Raw genomic sequence first — 26446 nt, forward strand, 5'->3', positions numbered from 1 at the left:
TATGTTTGGAAACAATTTGAACATACGCATCTACTTTTTAAACTGTAAAACGGGTGAAATCTAAATACAGGTTAAGTGTTTCTGATGAAAATCTAGAGTTTGAATTGAGTGAGATGTGTTGTAAGTGTAAATTACACCCCAGTTTTCAAAGACTTAGTACAAAGAAAATAAAATATCTTGAGTTATTTTTATATTGATTACATGTTCAGATGATACTATTTTAGGTATATGGACCTAAATGAAATATATTAAGGTTGATTTCATCTGTTTTAAATTTATTTTTAAATATGGCTGCTAAAATATTTAAAAACATATGCATGGCTTGCATTTTACTTCTCTTGGACATCACTGGCCTGTAACATCGCTCCTTTTGGTCGATGGATTAATTTCAGAAGAGGTGACTGTAAAATCGCTACTTTCCTTTGCTGTTTTTCATGTGGAAATTTGGGGATCCCAAGAGTCATTATTTTAGAACATGAGACCTAATAGTGAATGCTTTGCATATTTCTATGTGGGAGGCATGTCCTATTCATGAAGGTCAATAAAAGTGTGTAGGGAACTAGAAAGGCTAGTGGGGGTGTTATGGGAAAACTTAGATACCCACACATCTAGCTGTAGCTGCTTTTGTAAAAGGCTCCTGGGCATGCCAAACTCTATCAGAGAACAGTATGTGACACAGTAACTGTTGTGACACCTGGTGGCATGTTAGTGATACCACTCATGTTTGTTTTCTCTTACTCCTTCATTTACTTTCTCTCCTCCACTCCCCCATGCCCCCACCCCCACATCATAGCTCCACTGGTGGTAATTGGGCCCACAAGGCTGCTGACCCCTTGTCTCCAAAAAAAAAAAAAGTATAATGCTGACCTGAATGGAGACAGTGCCATCTTTGGGGTTTGGTTTTGTCTAATGAGATTGACTAATGGCACTGGAAGGGACTTAGGGGTCATTTAAATACAATATCCTCATCTTATAGATGACAGACTGTCGTATACGTTGCTTAAGACCGAACAGACAGAGGCTGGAATTAAACGTACACTTTGGTTGATAACCTATTTAGAGAAGCCATAGGAAATGACAAGGTTTGTCAGTTAATTAAATACCTGTTGAGCTTGCACGTTGTGGAAAGGACTGTGATTAGTGTTGTGAAGTGCCCTGAAGAAAACAGTCTCTGACTTCAGGAACAATACTGCTAATTTGAAGAAGTAATTATTAGCGGTGTCAAATTACAGTACAGTACAGGCAGACCTTGTTTTATGGTGCTTCACAGATATGGTGGTTTTTGTTTTTGTGTGTTTTTTTGGTGTGTTTTTTTACACATTGAAGGTTTGTGGCAACTTTATGTTGGGCAAGTCCATTGGCACCATTTTTCCAACAGCATTTGCTCACTTTGTGTCTTTGTCACTTTTTGGTAATTCTCAGAATATTTCAAACTTTTCATTATTATACTTGTTTTGGTGATCTGTAATCAGTGAATATGACTTGCTAAAAGCTCAGATGATAAGCATTTTTTGGGTAAGGTATTTTTTTTTTTAAAAGATTTTATTTTTTAATTAAAGTATGTACATTGTTTCTTTTTTGAGAGAGAGAGCAGGGGCAGAGGGAGAGAGAGAGAGAGACTCTTTAAGCAGGCTCCATGTCCAACGGAGAGCGTGATGTGGGGCTCTATCTCATAACCCTGAGATCATGACCTGAGCCAAAAACAAGAGTCGGAAGCTTAACCAACTGAGCCACCCAGGTGCTCCTCTACATTGTTTCTTTAGACATAATACCATTGCACACTTAATAAGCTATGGTGTAGTATGAGCATAACTTACATATGCACTGGGAAACCAAAAAATTCTTTTGACTGGTTTTATTGTGTTACTTTATTGCAGTGGTCTAGAACTGGACCCACAATAGCTCTGAGGTATGCCTGTATAAGAAATAGCACCTAATAATGAGTGCACTACCACTGTAGCATATGGTACAAATAGAAATGTGTTTATTTTACAGATGTAGGAATAAAAGCTCTGAGAATGGTGGACTCTGCGGAAAAGAGGAGTTTGTTTCTGGAGCAGCTCACGGCTCTAGAACTTGAGGACGGTGAGAATCTTTGGTGTTGCCCTCTTCAGTTGTCCATGCAGGGCATCCGAGAATCTAAGACCCAGAATCTTTAAATGGCAGTGCTGCAATAATGAGGAGGTCATAGATTAATTAGAGACCGTTAGGGTGTTTAGAGATGGTTAGCCAGGGGTAGATCATCTTGACTAGTTATCTTAAAAGATTTAATACAGAGGTGAAATCAGAATAAAACTGACTTGTGAATAGACTATAAAATCCAAAATCTGGGGGGAAAGTGAGCCTAGAACAAAATCAGAAAGCAAAATAACTGTGGGATAGACAGCTGCACTGCAAGTATGTATGCTGAGTGTGTGTATATAAGAGGAAAAGGTTAATAATAGAATTTATGGGCTGATCCATTTATTCATAAATTTTTAGTCTTCTGTAGCCTCTTTGGACTAAAATCCCTGTTAGCATAAGGAGAACACTTGTTCTTTCTCCCTCTACCTTATTGTGTCCATACTTTTTTTGATAGGGCTTTTCCTCGAGATGGATCTGTTAGGGACATGCAGTAGGAGATGACTTAGGGGCCACTGCTGGGAGTGGGTAAAACATGACACTCCTTTCTAATTACTCCCAGTTAATGCTGCTTCGCGAGAATTGGGGTGGACGGTGCACTGCATGGGGCAGCGGTCCTTGGCTTCTCCTCGCCTTTTGAGCCAGTTTCTTTCTTCTTAAGAAAAAAATACCTGTAACCCCCCCCCCCCTCACTCCAGGTCTCCTAATAATCTCTAGCACAAGTTAGGTTTTAAAAACTCTTTTTTTTTTTTTTTAAGATTTTATTTATTTATTTGACAGAGAGAGACACAGCGAGAGAGGGAACACAAGCAGGGGGAGTGGGAAAGGGAGAAGCAGGCTTCCCGCCGAGCAGGGAGCCCGATGCGGGGCTCGATCCCAGGACCCTGGGATCATGACCTGAGCCGAAGGCAGACGCTTAACAACTGAGCCACCCAGGTGCCCCAAAAACTCTTAATGTAGCAGAGCTTTGCAACAAGATGCAAAGCAGTAATTGATACTTGAGCATCTTTTGTGGAAGTACATTTTTATAGCTTCCCAGTTCGGTCAGATATGCACATTTTATAGTATCAGTGAGTTGGATTACAGTTGTGATTTGGAAAAAAATCACACTTTAGTAAAAGGCTGGTGGATTGAAATTTAGACCTAGTTAAACTATTTTAGTTTAAAAGTACTTTTTGAATACTTTGCATTGCTTATTTTCAGTGCCTCCAGTGACTGACTCAGGTATTTAGATGTTCAAAATCATTGTATTTTCATTTTTTTTTTAAGATTTTTATTTATTTATTAGAGAGCGAGAGAGAGAGAGAAACAGCATGAGAGGGGAGAGGGTCAGAGGGAGAAGCAGGCTCCCCGCTGAGCTGGGAGCCCAATGTGGGACTCAATCCCAGGACTCCGGGATCATGACCTGAGCCGAAGGCAGTCGCTTAACCAACTGAGCCACCCAGGCACCCTGTATTTTCATTTTTAGTCCAGAGATAAGAAGGACGGGACATGTTCTTTGTGCATTTGTACTCCACAAGATTTAAAAGCAAGTTCTTTAGTATACCAGTTTGCCACAGGTACTTGATTTATTGATAATATTTGGTGCCTGCATCATGAAGAAACTGTTCTGAGTTTGTATCATTTTTATCAAGAAGAACTTTAAAATCATTTTGATCTCTGGAGGAAAGCATTTTACATCACTATTTTTTCTTCTTCTCCTCTGTGCAGTATATTTTGATAGTGTAGCATGAGTACCTGCAGTCCCTTGTTTTAATATTAAAAAAATTCAATTTTTATAAGAAAAATCTTTTGAGAAAGAAATGTTTCTTATTCACAGAATAATGACAATTTGCTTTTTATCACTTGGTCTCTGGGTTGATTTTTTTTTTTTTAATCCCAGTTTAGATAGGAAAAAAATGACCAGAGTGAGAGAGAAATAAGGAAAGATCCTTTATTTACTGTAGCAGAAATGTTTAGTTGTATGGGTTTTGGTCATGGCTAAATAAGGTGAATTTCAACTTTGCAGTACATGACAGACATGAAGTTCATCTTTGTATACTTTGTATTTAGACATTCAGTTACATTAATGCTCAGTCTTCGTGAGGAACAGTCTAATAACTTCTAAGAACATCAGGGTTACTTAGTTGTGCCCATACTTGTCCACCCTTCAGTGTCTCCGAGGAAGTATTCCTCTTTTCCAGAGCTGATGGAATCTGTGGCCAGGAAATATTAGGTGGTGATCTTTTTATTCTTTTTGACAGATCAGCTATCTAAAATTTTATTCTCAAGTAATCACGATATCTTTCTTTTCGCGTAACAGATGTTTATAATTTGAATGAAAATGTGCAGCTATTTCCAGGAACCTTGGGTTATGGGATCCAACTTTTTTTTTTAAATCTTCATTGCCCTCTCGTGTTTCAACTCTGTATTACATCAGTTGGCTAAGACCTAGCCATTGTGACCTCCTTAAGTATTAGATATTTTTGCATGTTAGAGAATGTTGTTTTAATTTGTGTGGAGGTGGATTATTTCACTGGATGTTACTTTTCTGAAGATTAGGTCAGTTTCATAGTGCAGAAAGTCACTGTACTCCTGTGTTCTGACTTCTGATCTAAAGAATTGACTCATCTATCTCTCTGTCTTATTTGAAGTACAGAGCTAATATTTAATTTGCATATAATGAATCATTGAAACTGAGAAAACGCCTAATTGAAAACATAATTATTTTTCAAATATCTGTCAAGTTCCATTCATATTGAAATAACTTGAGATCTTATGACTGACGTGGAAAAAAACCGAGTGAATCATGGTTTTAATAAGTTGATATTCTGAAGCCTGAATTCCAATTTCAGAATTGTTTTATACTTATTAAAACTAAGAATCATCCCTGAAATGACTTCAGGGTGCATCTCAAAGGTACAGATAATTTCAAAGCAAGTGATGTTTGTTTTTTTTTTTTTAAAGGCATTCCAAAGGTTGTCAGTGGTTCTTGCCCCACTGTAACTGTAGAATTGACATTAACTGTAGTGGAAAACACTGTGCAGGTGTGCTTAAATATGTAATTATCATCAGTATCATCAGTTTGAGTACATCCTTAGCACTCAGAGCAAGAACAATAAAAGTCTCTCTCTTTTTTTTTTTTTGACTAATGTGTATATCTCCTTAAAGCATAAAATCCCCACTAGTTTCTGCTTCATGATCTGAGATACTGAGAAAACTAAAAATCTTAAGCCAAAATTAAATATTTTCAGAAATCCTTTTGTTTATATAAGTTGTGTATCCAGTTGATGAGTCGAATGGCCAGGTTGGGGTAGAGAAAAAAAGCACTGGGCTTGATCATTGAATGTGGATTTGAGCCCAGGTTTACCATAACTTAGGGCATGATCTCAGGTAAATCACCTAACCTCTCAAGTTTTTATTTTCTATCTGTAAAATGGGCTAATGATACCTAATCTATTTCTAGAATCCTTTGGTGATAAATCAATGGATAATTCATGGACAGCCCCATATGGGTTCTTGTGAAAACCAAATGAGAATGCACATGGGAAATTGTTTAATGTTGGGCACACACGTGAAGTATTATGGCTATATGGTTATGTTTGCGAGCACTTTGAGGGTGAAGGGCCATGTCTTATTTATCTTCATTGGCTGAACATCTAGAAGAGAACTTGGAACAGAGTAGTTCCTCAATAATTATTTATTGCATGGGTGATTGAGGTCAGGGAGATAAAGTCAGTGAATCCATGCATGGAAGAAGTATCACTGTAACAGCTGGGAAGCTTACTGCATATTTGATCAGAGTGAAAGCTTAATCACATGGTTGCTCGTCATTAACATGCATTCATCTTCTGTTCATCTTTCATCTTAATATGATTCAACTGGGCCTTTATTGTTTCAGTCTCAACACTTGCCGGGCCATGACCCTACTTTTTCTTCGCTTCCCCACATCTCGAACCAGAAGGGTATCTTTTAGTTCTTCACTCCATGAGGAGCCTTCGGAGGGAGTCGTGCAACCACCCAGAAAGGATGGTGCTGGCCGACAGCGTGACTGACAGGCTGCCCTGGCTCAGTTATCACAGTGCTGATGCTGTCCATTCTAAAGGTACAGTACTGTGATAACTGAAGGATGGCAGCCATCTTGCCTTCCATCAAAGGAGTCCCATCATGCCCAGGAAGGAAGACCGAAGATGAAGTGGGCATGTGAAACAGTGGTGGGGACCCAGAAACCCGCTTCCCTGTTCCTGTATTGTACCTCTCCTGGAACATAGGGTATGTTATTCCCTCTATCTTTGTCTTGTTTTGTAACATGGCGGGGATAAGGAGGAGTTGGGTAGTCGCTTGCATGGCAGGGTGAAGATGGTTGCACTGAGTGTATTAAGATCTTTAGAACTTTTAAGATGCTGGTGCTAGATAAGTGCTAAGTGTGAATCAGTATTTCTGAAGAGGTATTCAGAGAAATTTGTGCCTTTTTTTTTTTTTTTTTTTTAAGATTTTACGTTTAAGTAATCTCTACACCCAATGTGGGGCTTGAACTCACAACCCTGAGATCAAGAGTCACATGCCTCACCCACTAAGCCAGCCAGGCGCCCCCCTCCCCTTTTTTTTTTTTTCCCTTTCAGCGTTTCAGTGTAAAAAGGTGTTTTTATTAAAGTACAGGGGCAGGAAGAGCTGCATGGGGATTGTGAGGAGCAATTGATTTGCCGTTTTTATAAATGTAAGAGGTAACTTGATTAGCTAGATACTTGTCAACACTAGATGTTCAAAATGAAATTCGACTTAAACAGGGAGGAAAAAAAGCCCTACATGTTGAGCAACATTGATGATATTGCATGAATAAAATTATATCTTTGTGCTTAAGGAATGGATAGGACACATCATGTTTCAGGAATGTAAAAAATAATTTAGAATCTAGTCTAATTCAAAAAATATTTGCTGAATGCCCATGTTATCGTTGCTGTCATCTTTACATGAAAATAAAATGTAAATAATTTTATTTCTATCAAGAATTGAGGACCACTCTGAAGTAACATCTAAAACAAATTGATTTCAGGGAGATAAATCTATGAATACCAATCCAGCATCAGGTTTGCATAAAAGACTAGGAAATTTAACAGAGTGTGCGTTTTTAGCCTGCATCCCACACTAGAGAGTACTGTTTGGTTTGGGGTGGGGTTCTAAGAGAACCCAGGGTTTCCCACATCCTTCAAGACCCCTAGGGAAGCTGTATACATGGATCAGCAGCGGACAAGAATCAAAGTACACGAGCTTACTATGTGTTAGCTCACAGTCTGCTGCAAAGCTCACATAATCTTATATAGCTTAGGCTCAGTGCATTAAACAGAGACCTCTTACCTCTTCCCAGGTTCATGTCAATATTTGGGAATCTGACTATCCTCTGGATAGATGACTGGTGTAGGAACCCAAAGCAGTGACCCATATTCTTGGACTAAGAGATGACAGAGCCTGCTGAGGTCAGGGTGTGCCTACCACAGGGTGAGAGGATCCAGGGAAGGAAAAGCCATATGTGTGACCTTTCAGTGTACAGAGACCTTACCTGCTAATCAGTGCAGCCCAGTTAATATCTTGGACTTGGGCCAAGTGTATTATCACATCATTCACTGAGACAGAATGAGGAAAAAGGGGAACCAGAGGTGTGAGCAGAGAGGCGAAGCTTTGCCTTCCCATTCAGAGAGGCTCAGTTTCAGCCTTCATTGTGTGATCCTCAGACATTGCATTCCTTTGCCAGTCCACATAATTCTCTTTAACCCCTCTTCTCTCCTGAACAGGGACCATTCCCTTGAGCCATACCCTTGGCCTTGAATTGTTTTTCGCATGGCATTGACCACATTATGGCCCAGTACTTTCACATGTCATCATACATTCAGAGTTTCTCTAAACGTCGGGTTAGATGATGTTTTTGATTACTTATAGGGAGCTGTATATTACACTATCAGTCCTGAAATTCCTTGGGAGTTTTCTGTTTCCTTAAACAGAAAGGGAATTTCTGACAGAAACCCTGGAAGAACTTCTAAGAAAGGAAAGTTCTGGGATTGGTGAATTTTCAAGTAACTTGAAACATTCCTAATTTTTAGTGTTACAGCAGGTGGAAAAAAGTGCCTCAGGGAGCGATGTGTTATGCAATCATTGGCCTTGGTGAGGATTTCACCACCTTCTTTGATCTTCCTGTTTTCCCGTTTTATAAAAATTGAGATTTCATACACCAGATTCTGATGCCAGGATCCACACCCAAGCCTGTGGCATGCTGTAGAGCGAATGTTGGGTGTAGTTTGGAATCACCCCGGCACTTCTGCAGATGGAGCTATGCTGGGTCCTGTTTCCTGTCAACAGGAAAGCCCGAGGCTTGGTCTGTGGCAAGAGCTCTGGAAGGCTTGCCTAGGCCTGGAGGTCTTTGGCATCTTCAAGGCAGTTCTTAGATGTAAGGTGTTCCAACAGGTTAAGTGAGAAGTGATGCGGGGAAAATCTGATGTTGTTTTTCCACTGCTTTGATTAAAACAAACACAATGTGTCTGGTTGGTGTATTCATTGCATTCTTCATTTAGGTATGTAAGAATGGAATTAAACATAGAAACACTGTATGATCCAGCATCCCATTCCACTTACAGTTATATACCCAAACGAAGGGAGTCAAACAGATATTTGTACACCCAGGTTCACAGCAGCATTATTCACTATAGTCCAAAGGTAGAAGCAATGATGGACAAATGGATAAACAGAAGGTGTATGGGTACAATGGAATATTACTCAGCTTTAAAAAAAGAAAATGCAGACACGTGCTACAACATGGATGGATGGACCTTGATGATAGCTAAGTGAAATGAGCTAGACACAAAAAGATAACTATTGTGTAACTCCTCTGGTATGAGGTTCCTAGAGTAGTCAAATTCCTAATGCCAGAAAGTGGAATGGTTGTTGCCCAGGACTGCTGGTGGTGGGGGGGGGGGTGGAGTTCATGTTCGATGGGGACAGAGTTATTGGGGAAGATGAAAAAATGAAGATGGATGGTGCTGGTTGCACAACAGTGTGAATGTACTTCATGCCACAGAACTGCACACTTAAGAATAGTTAAAATATACATTTTATGTATATTTTACCACAATTAAAAAAAAAGGCACTTCAGGGTAAAAGCACTGTTGCAGCCCACAACAGGAGTGAGTGGATTGCTTTCTTCCTTAGTCTTTAGTGTGAAGATAACAGTTTCAAATAAGAATTTAAAATGTTAAAATGTAATTTTCATGTCTTTTTGCATTTAAACTCTGGTCTGTAGACAGACATATTTCCAGGGTTTCTGATGTAACATAGTTATAAAATTTTGTAAAATATAAAGAAACTGAAGCCTAGGGTGAGTACTAAAAAAAAATGGGAAAAGGGCCTCAACAGGTAGTGAGGTGATGGGGCACCTCTTGCTGGCTTTACACTGTATCTCTTGAAATCAGGGTGGCTCACTGGGTCTCTCCATGCTCCAGTTGCCTCATTTGCCCACTTCTTCGGAACTGTGGTAAAGATGAAATTGTATTATCTCATATATATATGCACATGTACTATGTATCATGAATTATATATACACGCAGCTAGTTCTGTGTACATATGTGACCATTTTGATGACTAAAGGAAGATTCAAGCGTGGCATATTCTCAAAATGTAGAAATAACAGTGTCTGAAAAGAATAGCTCCAGTATCTCTAAATAAATCAAACTTTTAGACATCCTAATTGGACTTGTAACTCAAATACGACCAGCCTCATTAGAAGGAGTGTTCTAGGCTTGCTGTTGATCATGAAACAGTTCTATTTGTTATTACATGTCTACATTTGAAAATAAGAGAAGTGAAAGCATAGAGACAAGAAATAGGCAGCAGTAATCTTCTCTCGGGGATCATGTTTTATTAGCCATGAGTAAAAAGCATTTGTAGACCCTATCTACTTCATCACAAAGCTCTTTACTTGGGGCCATGCTTTGGAAATCAGATGGTAGTTGTAGGAACTGCCCCCACCCAGATGCCATGCAGTATTCTGCCTTGATCATACCATGCAGAGTTGGAGCCAGGGGGGTGAGCTCTTGACCCAGCCACACCAATTTCAAATATTTTGCTATACCTGCTTCTGAATAACCAGGCAATTATAAATGTGTCATTATTAAATGGATTTTTTTTTTCCAGATCAATTGATTTTTGAGACAGCAAGTCTCTTTGTGTTTCTATGCTTCTTGTAGAGGACTTTTCCTCCTAAAAATTGCTTCCTTAAAACTCTGCATTCATATTTACATAACCTATTCCTGTCATACAGTTCATTTTCACATTACCTGTTCAGTTAATCTTGTACCACACAAAATCTCATTAAGCATGAGCAAGACGAAGGGAGGCACCTCCAAAACATGATGATTGTGAAGATTCCCATTGACAGTGCCAGGTATGAGAATGTGCCTGGAACATTCTCAGCTGGAGTTCTTTAAATTGTTTGAAAGGGTTTGGGGTTGGAATACATGCTTCTGATGTGATATATGTTAAAACAATTCACGTAATAGAAATGAGTGGAGTAAGCTGATTATATTTTTATGCATTTGGACTATTACTGTACTTTGTTTTCCATGAGATTATGAGGAGATGGGTAGTGCTGTTAAGAAAATGGGAAGATGTGGAGAACGGTTCCAATTTAGTGGGAAATTCGTTTTCATTTTCTGCTCTTTGTAAATTGAATTCCAGATATATTACCTATATTAGACTCCCATTGCTTCATTTTTTTTTTTTTCCCCACTTTGAAAATGAGTACCTTCAGACTGGGAGTATTTTCGGGTCAGTGGGGGTAGCTGCCTAGAGCACTTCGTTGAGACTCCTGAGGCTACATCTGGTCCACAGGAAGTAGCACTGTACCCACCCATCCATGTCTCCCAGTGTCTGCCATGGGCATCAGACTGAGAAGTGGTGGTACCTTTGCTCACCCCTTTGTAGATAACATACTATTTTTACTGTAGAGGTTTAGATCCTCTGGGAGGGTGGAAATTCTCAAAGTCACATTGATAAAGACTAGATTTCTGGGAAGCTATGTCATTGGGAATATAGACGCCTTTTTTTTATGGGGAGGATGTCAAGGAGTTTAAAAATGTCTGCCAATAAAATGTCTAGACATAAATCTACATTTTAGTACCACTCACTGATATCTGTTAAAAAAAAAAAAAAATCCTGACTCACCTAGCAAGTCTTAAATTATTCTAATATCCTAATACCATAAAATGTGCCACTCTTTAGTAAATGCATTTTGGACAGTCTCTTGTGTAATTTACAGAATTTTGTTTAAGCAGTTGGATCAAATAGAAGACAACTTCCTTTTTACCTTTTTTGCTTGAGATGAATCCATGTTTGTTGAGCACCCAGGTGCTCATTTCACCCTAATGCAAATCTTCTAATTGAGGAACCTGAGGAGGCTCGGCTCATGGCGGTCCCTAAGCCACACAGCTAGCCAAGTGGTAAGAGAGAGGGTCTGAGTCCAGAACAGGAAAAGTATAGGAAATTAAGTTAATACAAGTTAATCCAGTTTTGCTCTTGAATGTTTAGTAGGTGAGGCTTTGAAAAGGGATTAAACCTAGCATATGTAGAAATGCTTTAAAACTTACATACTACCGTACACACCACCTTCCCCATTCCATTCTTGCCTTCTGATGTTCTCTCAAGCTGTGCAGCTGTAATTTACCTTTTAAAATTTGATCATGGCACCAAAAAAAGCCTTCTGATGGCTTTCTTTACTCTGGGGACCAAGACTATTGTCCTTATCGTACCTGGAGGTCCTGGGCAGCTGGCTCTCACCTACCTCTCTGATTTCATCTTTTGCACCTAGTTGACTCACTCACCCTTTGGGGAATGAAGTCTCTTGCCTCAGGTGCATTTTCTTCTGCCTGGGATACCCTTGCTATTCATTCCATCTGGTTGTTTCTTAGCCTCTGGTTAGATAGTAATTCCTTAGAGACTCTTGACACCAACTATGTCCAGTCATGTGGCACTCTGTGGTTTTTCTTCAGAGAGCTTGTCACAATTAATGGCTGTGTGTGGGGTTATGTGTATTTGATGTCTCCTTAGACTGGGAGTTCCTTGAGGACAAGGACCATGTATCTATCCGTTGCTGTTCACGAGAGCCTGCAATGTGGCTTGCAGTAGAAATCTAAGGCAGTATGAGATGCTGAGTGGAGTCTTCCTTGTTTTCTAAGAAGAGGCGAGAAGAACTCACAGCTAAAAACAAGGTGTTGAGAATCCTCAGTTTTGACATTTAGGTACTTAATCCATTTTGATTTTGTGTGTATGGTGTTAGAAAGTGGTCCACTTTCATTGTTTTACTTGTAGTTGTCCAGTTTTCCAACTAATGTAACAATGTGTAACTACACTAAAACAAAAAAAAATAAATAAAATTTAGGCTTACAAAAAGAAACCCCACTTTTCTCTGGTCAGAGGACTGCAGCTCTGTGGCCAGCATTTTCCTGCAGAGCTTTTTTTTCAAAAGGTCATTTTGGTAGAACCATTCTTTAATTGCATTCATCTCTCACACCCAAGTAAAAGGGCTGGGAGAGGGAGAGATGTCGACTTTGGGAGGAACCTCCCTCAGAGAAGGGTGCGTTCAACTTGGAGATCATCTTTTGTCTGAAAATTGGTGAGCATTATCCCAGAAAGAGGTTCTCATGCCCAGACTGCAAAGCTAAGAGGCGTGGAGAGAGGAAAGTGAAGACAAATTGGGTGGGACACGGATGTGAGGTTTCTTGGACACTGTGGTCTCAAGTGAATCCATAGAAAATGGCTGGGGACTTAAGCTTTCTGGCTAGTGCCCAACAGGAGAGCACTCCGCACAACCCCTGCAGGGAACCCTGGCTGTGCCTCTCAGCAAAGAGGTCACAGATGTGCCCTCCCAGGAGTGAGCCAGGATATGGATGGTATCCCAAAGTGCAGGCCTCTAGCCAGGCAGAAAACACCCCCACCAAGGGTTGTGGCGGGGGCGGGGGGGGTGGGCATCTGCGGATTCCCTTTTGAATGTCACGAGAAGGCAAGCCAGCATTCTGGTGGAGCTTTTTTGAAAGCTGTCATTTCCTCAGAACCAGCTCTCAAATTCACTGAGGACAGTAATGAAAGGAAGCAACCAAAGAATCAGCTCATGGAGAAGGTGAGGTGTGCAGGTGGGAGAGAAACCACCTCACTCCTCCACCCCACACCCCTGGAGCATCAAGACCTGCCTCAGCTGGAGAGAGCTACAGAGCCTACTGAATCCGAGGGTAAAGTTACCAAACGAAACGCATAGCTACTTGGATTGGGAGGCCAATTGGAGATGTTCTTAGTACTCAAGAGGAAAGGGGAGGTTATACAGAGCCCAAAAGAAGTCATTGGAAATAATTCCGTGTTTTATTCTTCAACAGAGTTGCAATTCACAAGTTAAAATGATTCATTAAAAGAATAAAAGGACTATAAAATCCCCTCTTGCATAGAAGGCTGCCTGTCAGTATTCCTTTCCTACAGAGTCCCTCACCTGTTGCTTCTAGCATGTGAAGGAGTGGAAATACCGGTGCAATCCGACCACTTCCAGCGGCCTGTGGACTTCCACTACCGCCACTTCTCCCTTCTCCAAAATTTAGCCAGACAGCAAAATCCAGTAAGGAAATTTGTTCACAATCATCTGTCACATTTGCCTGAAGGAAACTTGCAGGAGGGCAGGTAGGAGTTTTCCAGTGATGCCTCTAGGTTACCTTTCGGGGGGGTGGGGGGGTTGGGTGAAATAGATAAAGGGGATTAAGTACACATATCTTGACAAACACTTAAGAAATGTATGGAATGGTTGAATCATGTTGTAAACCTGAAACTAATATAAATGTAATTATGCTTGAATAAAAAAAAAATGTTTAAAGAGTATCCCACTGTAGAATCAGCTGGCTTCAACAAAAGCAACAAAAACTTTTCCATGCACCTGACTTTAATGTCTGCTCTCTGGAAATCAAGTTGTAAATGACTGACGGGAACCTACTTGTTAGCCGTATCATTGAGGAGAGGAACTGTAGAGATCATTTGCTCTAGCATTTTTCAGGCTGTGGGTTTGAAATCAAGTATGTCTTGAGCAGCATTTTTTAAAAAAATAGAAAATAATCAGAATGCATCCATGTGGTAAGGATACTACTACTTCCTGAAACTTTGCAGTTGCCTGCTTGAGTGTATGTTGGTGGGTTGGTGTACTGGGACATAATGCATTAAATCCACAAGTTACTGATTCAGATGGTAGACTCTAGATCATCTCATTGTGTATTTTACATTTTGGAACTAATGCTCAGCACGGTGAAGACACTTGTCCGAGGTCAGTAGCAACAGTGTAGAAAGTCATCCATCTCAGTCTCCTGGTTAATGTGTCCCCTCATCTCACTGGCCTGGGGAGAAGAGTAGTAGCTCATATTTAGTGAGTGATTACTAGGTGTCAACCACTGCACTTAAATTTAGGGCAAGGGGGTAAGTTGGCTTTGTGTTTCATTTCAAGTGAAGTGTGCATGGCTCACCGGTGACCAATCAGTGCTGCAATCCACAGCTAGATAAAATACAGAAGTTGTGAATAAACATTGAAAATTTTCACAGTGTGACAGTAATTTTATGACTTGAATCTAGTAATAAAACATTGGCTTCCACTTTATGTCTTTAAATTTTTTCCTAGCAGTTAATTTTTATTGTATTTTATGAAAATTACCAGTCTATGATGGATTGGAAATAAGAACAAACTGGTCTTTCACCACAGATTATTTGAGAAGCACTGACTGAGACCCAGCAAAGCCCACACCTTTGTCCCTCTTTATTCTTTTTGAAGTGTCAGAGGGTCACAGCAACCCCTGGAAGGGGCAGATTGCTGGATGCAAGGCTCCCATAAGCAGAGAAGGGGTTACTGTGCTATCTAGGAGTGAGTGGAGGACTTTGATTCTAGAACTAGCCTTCTCAACTTGGGGATGGCTAGTAGAAAAGGCATTAACACCAATAAACACTTCAAAGCTTTCCTTTACTTCAGAACTTGTAGAAGTGGGACTGGTAGGGGAAAACAGAAAGAGCTCCTTCCTTGTAAAGTCCCCATGAGAAAAGTTCAACACAGAACAAATTAAATTCTCATTTCCCGAGACTCTCAATCAGAGTGGTAAGAAGCAGAGGGACGATGCTACAGAGGTCTCTGGGAAAATAGGGCTGATTAAAGGGAGCCTGTGTGTCTCCTTGACTTGCAGGCTCTGTAGAGGGAAGCACACTTCATAAATCCTTTTGGACTGCTTTTTGGCTAAATCCTCAGATTTGTACGAAGAACTGTTTTGAGTGAATCAGTGTGTCTTTTGTTTGTATCTTCTGGAATTCTGAAGACTGCAGCCAAGGAGTTAGCAAGGCTGAGGACTGGACCGAACATTTAATCAGTTGAACGCTTCCTTATGTTTTCCTGGTTTATTCTCATAACAAGTGACCTTAGGCCAATTCCTAGCAACATGTGATTGTGGGGTGTTCCTTCCTGAGGAGTACGGCCTTGTTTTTTCATTCAGAACACAGTGAAAATCTGAAAATTCAGATGAGTTTGGACAATGATAATTAAGCTAACTGTACCGCTGTGTGCCCAGCACTTTACCTGTGTGTTTACTAAATGTTAACAACAGCCCTGGTCAAACGTAGGGGAAAAAACTAAAGCTTAGAAAAGTTAGGTCACTCACCTGGTGTAATTTCGTTCAAGCCCCAGTTTTTGCATTCCTGTATTTCCTAGAGATTCTTAACAGCACCCTGGCATAAATGAGGCAATGCCGGAACGCCAGAGTCATGACATTTTCATTGCTTTTTCCACTTGAAAACAATACTGGGATCCACTCCCTTTTGGTTTTGATTTTGAATACATACCACCTATTCAATGATTCAGGACAGGATGATGCATTTAACTGTAGGGCTTGCAAGCTCAGAAGTCTCCATGGTAATAATAGCTAACACTGAACCTATCCCCGCAGTAACTTTCATTGCATTAGCTTACTGAATCCTTTCTTAGAAACTGCCGCCGTCTCTGCCCTGTCCCTATCTCTGCTTAATTTTCTCATAGCACTTTTGCATAGTATGTTCATACTAATATACTCCAGTTTACTTACCGTGTATATTGCCATCTCCCCCCAACCAGAATGTAGGCTCTGCAGGGGCTGTGTGTCTTGTTAGCTCAGTGATGTAAGTTCCCAGCAAGTGGAACCAGGCCTGGTCCATAATTCATGCCCAAATATCTGTTGAATGAATGAATGAACGGTCCTTGGAGGTAAATATCACTATCATCCCCATTTTACGTGTATGCAAATGGAAGTTTGTGGTATTAACTAATGTGCTCAAATACGAAGCTGTTATTTCTTTACTTTGAAGTCCATTTTTAAATGTTAGTGGTTATAGCTTCCTTTCTCCACTATATTGTTTCTGGAATGAGAAATTGAACATGAGAAAGAGGTTGGTTTGGCACTTCAGGTACCCTCCTGAGAGGTGATAAGCATTATGTGTTTGTGAAATACATAGATTGGGCCTTTCACGTAGCATAGAAACTATAGCTAGTATTGAGGTAAATAAGATGTCTTTCCCCTATATCCTCTTGCAGGGCCCCCAAGATTTCTAATACACTGAAGGAACTGGGTTATATAAATGACTTGCTAATTCAAGGCTGCTTCTGTTGGAGCCGTCATGGGCCTCTCCTGAGATAGACTTGCAAGTTGTGAAGGACCTGGGGGGATGTCCATGCCAGCTTACCCACCTCTGCCCCTAAGAGCCAGTCTCTGGGACTCAATCCTTCCTTTGGTGGACAGCCCTCTCCACTGCTAGACAGCTGCCTTGTCAGAAAAGTCTTTGAATTGTATCCCCAAGTAACTTCGACCCAGTGGTCTGAGTTCTGCTCTCCAGGGAATGACAGAATAAATGAAGTCATCCTTTGACCTATCAGTTCCTTCAAACATCGATTTGGTTGTACCCACTCTTCAGTTTTTCTTGTCCCTGTCGCTCAGACATTTCTCACGTGGCATCTTTCCAGCCACTTTCCCGTCCTGCTTGCTCCCTTTGGCATGCTCTCCAGTTCATTCATGTCCAATGTAAATGTGTCATGCAGTAGTCCAGGTGTGGCGTGAGGGTTCCATCCGTCCTTTCTTGGCAGCCACACTACCCCGTTGGCTCGTCCGTGCTCCAGAAGGCCTTTAGTGTGAGCTATTGTGGATCTCAAGTGGGAAGAACATACTGCACAGATGGAACCAAGTATTAGTGATGATTAAGAAAAATAATAGTGATGTCTGTGGACATTCTGTCCTTCACTTCTCTGTGCACACCTGCTGCCACACCCAAGGTAGTTATGAGGAGAGGCATTGATTGCACTCAGACTGTGTGTAAGACGATGTCTCAAGACATTTTACATTTACTACCTGTTTAACTTTCTGAACAGCCATATTCATAGCTATTATTGAACTCTGTGTTACACTGAAGAGACAGAGATTAGGAGAGATTAGCTAACACGTTTAAGATCACATACCTTGTAATTGGTGGAGCAGGAATATGAGTCTATGTTTGCCTCCAAATCCCATGTTTGATAAGGTGCATTCTCAGGAGCTACAAAGAGGATAAGCTTAGCTAGCCAAGGCTCCTGTTTTCATTATCTCTGAAAAACATGGACAAGAAGGTATTTTAAAGGAGTTACGGTATCTTCTTCCTATCCTTAAAGAAAGGATCCGAATTACTGTGTTTCTACTCTGCACCAGCTGTGCTGTATCTGTTTATCTCATTTAGTCTTCAGGACAGTTCTGTGAGGAGAGCACTATTGTCATGACCATTTTATAGGTGAGAAAACCATGACTCAGAGGAGATGAAGCTAGGTCTTTGTCACACAGCTAATTGCATTTAGAGCCAACATGCTTTCTGCCCCATTATGCCACTTCTCAAAGAGGGTTTTCAACTCAACCCGAAGTGCCTCCCTCCCACAGGGTCTCTGGCTAGACTGTTACCCACCATGATAATCTCCCCTCTCATGTGCAGCATTTCCCAAAGCAGTGATTTCCCAAATTACATAAGTAGAAACGAAAAGAACCCTCACCAAATTAGATGAGTGTTCATTCATTATTAAAGGCTTTCTATATGCGTAGCTTTGGACCAAGGATCTGCTATGGAAGTATGGTAGGAAGCTGGCTGAAGTTACTAGAGCTCAGCTCAGATGGAGCCCATCATGCTCCCTTGCTCTCCCATGGTATATGACCCCATCCATGAATTGATGGGAAGTGCAGTGGCTGCTGTCAAGACCTGATCATTTAGTGATGCTCACCTGAGGGCCACAGACCCATCAGCCTTCAGGTGGAATTGGTTTACTTGCCAAATCATAGGTCCAGAAACTTAGAGACCACCAGTAGGAATCTTGCCAAATCACATTACTATTCTTTGCATTTGCAAAGAATGTAAGTGTTCATAGAATATTTATTACTTACATTATTCCATTTGTTCGTCCCAACCAACTAGTAATGTAGGCCAGCAAGGGTTCATTGCTCTGTTTTGCAAATAAGGAATCAGAAACAGAGAGACTGAGACTCGCTCATAGCCTCTCAGTCTCTAAGAGGCAGAGCCCAAACACAGTCTCTTCAAGCTGCAAATTCTATACATGTCCTCTGCTGTCTCTTTTCTTGTCACTCCTCTCTTGCACTGTCTGCCAGACTGTGTGTACATCTTTGCCCTTGCCATTGACCTGTTGACTGTGAGCAGTCAAAAGCTCAGAAAGAACTGAGCTGTACCTAGCTGGAATTGCTCTTTTCTCAGGCTTCACTTCCCAAGCCATCTGGTCACCCTGCCTTTCCACAAACCAGATGCGATGGTTTGTAGGTTGTCATCAATCTTCATTGTCACCTGCAAGTCCAGTTGACCCTGCAACACTAAGCTGCTGTAAACATTCTTTTTCCCCAGGCAAGTACCTGTGTATAAATCTTAATGTCACACTAACCATTTGAAATTTCTCTGGGGTAGACAGTGAGTTGAGAAATTGCTCTGGAAGCCAGGCCTTTCCTGTGGGTTGGCTCATTGAAGAACATCTGACCTAAAACTCACGTTGCTTTGGCCCTGGGCAGAAGGAACAATGTCCATACCACCCAGCTCAGAGTCAAAGTCTGTTGACCACCACTCCCACCCCTGTCCCCATCTCTCCCCGGCAACCACTAATCTAGCCTCCCTGTCTAAAATGTCATCATTTCAAAAATGTTATATGAATGGCATCATATAGTATGTAACCTTTTGGAATTGGCTTTTTTTCTACTCAGCATAATTCCCCAGAGATTCATCCAAGTTGTGTTACAGGTTTTTGTTTTTATTATCTAAAAACATACATTAAAATTTTTTTATTTAGTTTTAATTTTTTAAAACTTTCAGTTAGGTTTTTTGTTTTGTTTTGTTTTTAGTTAACTAAAATCTGTAGCCAGGGTTTCAGAAGCTAGCTGTCCCACTTCCTAGCCAGGGGACTTCTGGGTTGCTTAATCTTCCTGAGATTTCATGTCCTTACCTTTACAATGAACATAATAATTAGACCTTTATATTTGATTTTTGAAAGTTTCAAGGAGGAGAAGCATCCAAATTCTCTTCATTGATGAAGTTGTATTACGTTGATGTGAGGCAATGTCCTCTTTAGCCACAGTAACTCCAAGTCCCAGTACTTCAAGGATTGGGATAAACAGAAGGCCTCGTGCATTATTTGGAAGGGAAAGACATTAGATTCAGTGGCCTACCTTTTCTGTGATTCCCTGTCATTCATATTGTCCAAGAGAAAGGATCTGATTGGGTTGGTTGGCCATTTCCAATACAGAAAAACTGTAATGGGCTCACACCAAACCCCATGAAGGTGTCCTTTCTCGCGGGCCCTCTTGTAGATGCACTAGGAGCATCTATAGGAAGGGGAAGGCCCTGGAATCCAGGTCCCATGAGGAGCTAGGGGTGTGGGTGTTGGCGAGTGTATGTGGTGTGTAGACATGGACAAAAATGTCCCTAAACTATAAACTTCTCTGTCTGCCCATCAGTCGGAAACAACCAAAGATGGAGATTGTCTTAAGAGGTGATGACCATGTCACTAGAGGTATTCAGGTTGAGGCTGATGGCCATAGAGCAGATATGGGACTATAAGCAGAGAATAAAACTGATTTCTGGTTTAGTCCTTTGTAGATGAAGGGCAGAATTTATTTTATACAACTTAGTGAAAAAATGGAAAGTCCCCATTTAGTCAGCGTTCTCACAGGGGACTATGGCTTTGAAAGTTTCTTAGGGCTTAATGGACCCCCATCGAGGACACTGTTTCACAAAGTGGTTATGAGGAGCAAGATTCAATGGCCGAGAACATCTTTGGCCAACTATAAAGCCTTATACAAATACTGGGGATTTCACAATCACCTGACATAACATGAGTCCAGTCTCATCAAAGTAGCTTTTTGGTTTGGGAAGGAAATTTGTGTGTGTGTGTGTGTGTGTGTGTGTGTGTGTGTGTGTTCTAAATAAGAGAGCCTGGCTTTTCATAGCCAGGAAGGTTAAATATGAAAGTGAAAATATATACATACATAGATAGATAGATAGATAGATAGACAGACAGACAGACAGACAGACGGACAGACACACTTGTGTTTCTGAAAGGAGACAGTAGAGTTCAGTGCTGAGCTGGAAATAAGGTCCGGTTCCTGTGAGACGTCTGTGGGCTTGAGCTAGAGACTCAGATGGTAGCCTCTGGGTTTCTTATGATAAGAGTAGGAACAAAGGTCAGTCATCAGGCACATCCAGGAAACTGGGCTATGATAGATACCTAAAACAAACATAAATTCGTTGAAAGCTTACAAGTCCTATCACCTTCCTCAGACTCTACATTTCAGACTCAGAGAGGAACTAAACTACCTCTTGGTGTATTTAACAATGTCTTCCCTTTTCAGCTTTCAAAATAAGACTTTCTTTTAGGTCAGGTCCAGACTGGGGAAATGGGAGGACCAACCATCGGGGATGAGTCCGTCCCTCGTGAACACTATAAAAGCTTGTTCCACTGGGCAGTGATCCTCCTCACCTCGGTAATGAGTAACTCCTGGCTGCCACTGAGCCCACGCTGAAGTGAGGCCTTCGGGAGCACAGAGGGAGACTTATGTGTTCCTCTGCTTCCCAGTCTGTGAGCAGCCTGGCTCTGCCTGGCAGCCCTGGGCATGGATACTTTAGGGACACCAGAGACCAGGTCACAGATCCTTAATGTTCCATGGTGAATTCTACTGTCTTGATTTTCTGGATCTAGGACAGGAATAGTTGCATAGCCCCAAGCCCCAAGTCCTGAGTGCCCCTTCCTCTCCTGTGCTCCCTTCCATCCCAGGATTTGCTGTATTTTCTTGTCTTTTTGTGATTTTTCTGTCAGCTTCACCAAAACGCGAGCTCCTTCAGGACAGGGACTATGTCTTTTTTCTTGGTATCCCCTGCCTTTAGCCGAAGGCCTAGCTCACAATAGATGGCTTATAAATGTTTATTGACTGAACACAGAAGAAACAGAATGCATCCATAGGAAGATGAGCAGCATCTGTAGGAAGGGGAAGGCCCTGGAATCCAGGTCCCATGAGGAGCTAGGGGTGTGGGTGTGTGCGAGTGTATGTGGTGTGTAGACATGGACAAAAATGTCCCCGTCCTAATTCCTAGAACCTGTGAGTATGTTATGCTACGTGCCAAGAGGAAATCCTAGATGGGATTAGGGTTTTTAATCTGCTGACCTTAAAACAGGGAGACTATTGTGAATTTTCCAGGTAGTCCATGCCATCACAGGGTTCTTATGAGAGGGAAGCAGAAGGGTCAGAGTCCGAGAAGCAGACATGACAGAAGCAGAGGTTGGAGTGCCATGGCCACAAGCTGAGGAATGCAGGCAGCCTCCAGAAGTTGGAAAAGGCAAAGAATGGACTACCCCCCAGAGCCTCCAGAAGGACGGGGCCTCTGCCGACACCTTCATTGAGCCCTGTGAGGCCCATTCCAGCTGTCTGACCTGCAAAACTGTGAGATAATAAATTTGTTGTTTTAAGCCACTAAATTTGTGGTAATTTGTTACAGCAGCAATTAGAAACCAATATAGAGACTAAGCTTGGAAGGGCACCTCAGAAAAGAGCCTAACAGAGAGCATGAACCTGGAATAGGAAATGGCCATGTGGGAGTAGCCCAGTCAGCCCCCACAGAGCAGGCAGCGGAATCACCCTAGATGAAAATTAGTTGACAGAGATCAGAATTGGTAACAGCTCCGTATGGGCAGCATCCAGCCTCCCAAAGAGTCAGCGCCTCTATAACTGTAGTAACTTGGGAGAAACCATAGCAGAGCGTAGTGTGGAAGGGTCCTTTGGTCAGGCCTGGGTTGGAGTTCTCTGCCACCTATGGCTACAATCTGAGGCAAGTTGGGTAACCTCTCTAAGCCACAGTTTTCTCACCTGAAAACTGGGAATAAATCTGTTTCTTAACTAGGAGGGTTATGCTGGGGCGCCCAGGTGGCTCAGTCGGTTAAGCATCTGCCTTCAACTCAGGTCATGATCCCAGGGTCCTGGGATGAGTCCCATGTGGGCTCCTTGCTCAGCGGGGAGTCTCCTTCTCCCTTTGCCTGCCACTCCCCCTGTTTGTGCATCGCTCTCTCTCTCTTTCTCTGTCTCTATCAAATAAATAAAAAATCTTTAAAAAACAAAAAAAAACTAGGAGGATTGTGATGAGGTCAGTAACACATGTAGCGTGCTTGACATAATGCCTGTCCTATAGTAAACAGTAATTGCTTTCTATTACCGCAAATACACAATCTTAGGAGGCTCTGTGATAGCATTGCTTGAGGCATCCCTGTAATCCACACTCACTCAATCATATGTAGAGTCTGTGGGGAGTTCTGGGAACTAAAGTCAGAGAAGAACAAACAGGGTTAAAAGACCCTAAATCAGGTCATATTAAAAAGAATGTCCAGATGAATGGAGAGTTTTGATATGAAGCTATTCGAAATATTGTCAGGAGAGGTTATATAATTTGTGGGATCCAATGCAAAATGAAAGAATGGCCCCCCTGGTTCCAAAGATGATTAAGAATTTCAGTCGGGACGCCTGGGTGGCTCAGTGGGCTAAGTGGCCAACTCTCGATTTTGGCTCAGGTCATGGTCTCACGGTCGTGGGATCGAGCCCCGTGTCAGGCTCCGTGCTCAGTTCAGAGTCTGCTTCAGATTCTCTCTCTCTCCTTCTGCCCCTCCCCACCTGTGCTTGCTCTCTCTTGTCTCTCTCTCTCTCAAATAAATAAGTAAAATCCTAAAAAAAAAAAAAAAGAATTTCAAAATGATGACAGCAGAGCTTTAAACCAAGCGTGGGAACCTTCTGAGCACAGGGCCCCATTGCATAGTGCACACGCCCACAAAGCTGGCCCCAAATATTCTCATGTAACAAGTGATAGATTCGGGGCACCTGGGTGGCTCAGTCGGTTGGGCGTCTGCCTTCAGCTCAGGTCATGATCCCAGGGTCCTGGGATCGAGCCCCGCATGGGGCTCCCTGCTCAGTGGGAAGCCTGCCTCTCCTGCTCCCACTCCCCCTGCTTGTGTCCCCTCTCTCGCTGTGCCTCTTTCTGTCAAATAAATAAATAAAATCTTTAAAAAAAAAAAAAAAACAAGTGATAGACTCACTTTGGGAAGCAGGGGTGACCATGGCAGCGAGGAAGCTCAAGGCCTTGAAAGATGGTAAGGGTGGGGACCCTGAGCAGAACGAAGAGCACGTCGGAAGATGGTGAGAAGGAGAAATGGAATGAGACAGGAGCCAGTGCAGTGGCAAGGGGAAGGCTGTTGTCTTTGGACCAGCAGAGCATCCCCGCAGCACACTGTGTGGTGCCCAGGAGAACCACCGCCATCCCACCTGCTCCCAGAACTGCGAACAGAACATCTAACAGACAGGCTCCTCTGACTCTGCAGAACAGTCCGGAAGGCTTTACAGCCTCCACATGGTACCTCCCTGGAATCTGACAGGCCACAGTGGCTTCCTTCTCTTCAAAGAAGGAATGAAGCCATTGTGGGAAGATGACGCAAACAAAAATGGTGGCAAGTGGGTTATTTGGCTGTGGAAGGGCTCGGCATCCTGTTGCTGGGAGAATCCCATCCTGACCGTGTTGAGGCAACAGTACCCGGTGGGATGGAAATCAGTGGGCCTGTGGTCTGTGTGGTGTCAGGAGCATATTATTTCACTATAGAATACGACTGGCAGAGACCTAGCAACCACAGCCCGAATGTGGATGGCCGTGTGTTTGTCTGAAATGGACGGGAGGTCTCCAGCCCGTCCTTCCCTCTGCTCACTGAAGGGACGTCCCTTGGCTACATGGTCCCCCTTTGCACCCTCCCCTGGGGGACTGATTCTGCTAGATGCCCTCCGGCATCTCTGACTTTATAAAGCAGAAAAATGGACAATGTGACTTAGTAATAGACCAATGGTGTGTGTGTGTGTGTGTTTTAAATGTTTTATTTATTTATTTGACAAAGAGAGAGACACAACGAGAGAGGGAACACCAGCAGGGGGAGTGGGAGCAGGAGAAGCAGGCTTCCCGCTGAGCAGGGAGCCCGGTGTGGAGCTCGATCCCAGGACCCTGGGATCATGACCTGAGCAGAAGGCAGATGCTTAAGACTGAGCCACCCAGGCGCCCCAGCCAATGGTGTGTTTTAATGGAGTTTTCCAGAGGGGTGTCAGCTCGTTTTGCTGTGCACTGTCCAGATGCCTCTTGAGCCTTCTGGTATGCTCTCCTCATGCTGTGTGAAAGGCATCGTGATCGTGTGTACAAGTCAGAGCTGTCGCCTGAGAGCTATGTCAGTATTAGGAACGACAGTGCATCCAGGGAAAGCTTTCTGTTGGAGAGTCCTGGAATAGCTGTAAATGCTCTCTTCCAGCCTTGCCATTAAATTATTGGGGCCTTTTGTTTCTTTCTCTTCCCTCTCCCCCCAAGCCCCCACTTTCTGAAAATGTGTTACTGACTTTGTGTACTCCTGCCTCGTGCCCTGCATTTCCCTCCTGCGGCAGGCACTCTCCTTTTTGGGTGCTGCCACATGTCAAATGAATTTTAATCCAGTGGGTCACACAGGTTTCACTGGGGTGGCTTGGAAGGGATGCCTGGTAATTTAAGCTGTAGCAGAATCCAGTCTGATTAAGAGCTGGATTATAATACAGGTTCTAAGTGCAGGAGGGCAACGACTGTAATCATTTTCCCAGATGCGCACCTGTCAAGCCTAGTCTGGTGGTTCTTACACGTCCTTTTATTGAGGAAGGAAAGTGGAATGCTGGGTGTTGTCAGGCGTTAAAACTGGTAAATTCTGTGATCCTGAAACTGGGACATCTGAAGAAAAAGTGACCTTGATGAATGTCCTCATTTGCATGGCTCTGCTTGTCTGCAGTGGTTGGAAAAACCTGCTTTCAGTCCTCATCGCTTGGTATGTGCGTTAGCAAATGTGTGCTGACCCACGATGCCCAGATAGAAACCTCTTGAAGGCTGATGCTTTCAAATGCTTTAAAAATGACCCATTACTCATCAGTAAGTAAGTTCTACAGCCATCCCTGAGTAGCACTGTCTTTTTTCACTCTTGTGAGCAAAGATTGCGGTACCTTGAATACAGTCTTTCTTTAATACATACCCTTGAAAGCTAGAAGGATCCTTAGCCCTCGGTCTCAGAGAAATCATACGAGAGTAACAGGCATTTCTTTATTGTGTTTATATTACTCTCTTCTTACTTTCCAACTTCTGAACATCTTTTAATTACTGCTGTTGGGCGATGCTTTATTACTAAAAGCACAGGAGCCCAAAAGAGGTACTTACATTACAGGGAAAGTTAGATTGGATAGGAAGATCTAGTGGTGATTTAAATTTCAGGAATAAGAAGAATGAATTCTGGTGCCCAATTATGAGGGGCTCAGACAAATATAGGAGCAGCATTGGCTGAAATGGGGAGAAATGGCTGCCTCCTAAGATTGTTTAGATCCAGAGAGGTCTTCGCTTTTGCCTAAACTCAGATTTGCCATGAAAATTCCAAAGAGAGCAAACATTTGGATTTATCCTCTTACGATGTATGTGGGGATGGGTACATATGTGTAAAATGTGTTCATGACTGAGGGTCTCCTCAAGCTGGGTGGCTAGGTATATTGTCCGTATTTTTGCTTTTTTGTTTTTTGTCTAATTTTTTCCAAGACTTTTGAATATCTTATGTTTCCTAGAGTGCTCCTGTGTCCCCTTCCTCTTTGTCATTGCAGTAGCTGAAAGTTATCTTTTCCTATCCAAAATATGCTGATGATGCTGGTTAGAACAAAAGGTTATCCCTGTGGGGCAGCATCTTACCCCAGCATTCTCC

General features: G+C 42.2%; 2 long non-coding RNA genes and 1 pseudogene across 5 annotated transcripts in view; all 3 read left to right on the top strand.

The window, feature by feature from the left end:
* The window catches only part of LOC144381919 (uncharacterized), a 436617-nt gene that overhangs the window by 185122 nt on the left and 225049 nt on the right, over positions 1–26446 (top strand). The window lies entirely within an intron of this gene.
* The window catches only part of LOC118546969 (uncharacterized), a 72413-nt gene that overhangs the window by 3855 nt on the left and 42112 nt on the right, over positions 1–26446 (top strand). For 3 of the 4 annotated variants that reach the window (XR_013448142.1, XR_013448141.1, XR_013448143.1), the window contains 2 exons: positions 1996–2085; positions 6002–6372. The exons of the other annotated variant lie outside the window; for it this stretch is intronic. This is a non-coding gene — a long non-coding RNA (uncharacterized LOC118546969). The remainder of the gene's footprint in view (positions 1–1995; positions 2086–6001; positions 6373–26446) is intronic. 4 annotated transcript variants of the gene reach the window in all.
* Positions 10494–24498, top strand: LOC144381686 (eukaryotic translation initiation factor 4E type 2 pseudogene; annotated as a pseudogene).

This window comes from Halichoerus grypus, chromosome 5 (assembly GCF_964656455.1).
Source record: "Halichoerus grypus chromosome 5, mHalGry1.hap1.1, whole genome shotgun sequence".
In the NCBI taxonomy this organism is placed as follows: domain Eukaryota; kingdom Metazoa; phylum Chordata; class Mammalia; order Carnivora; family Phocidae; genus Halichoerus; species Halichoerus grypus.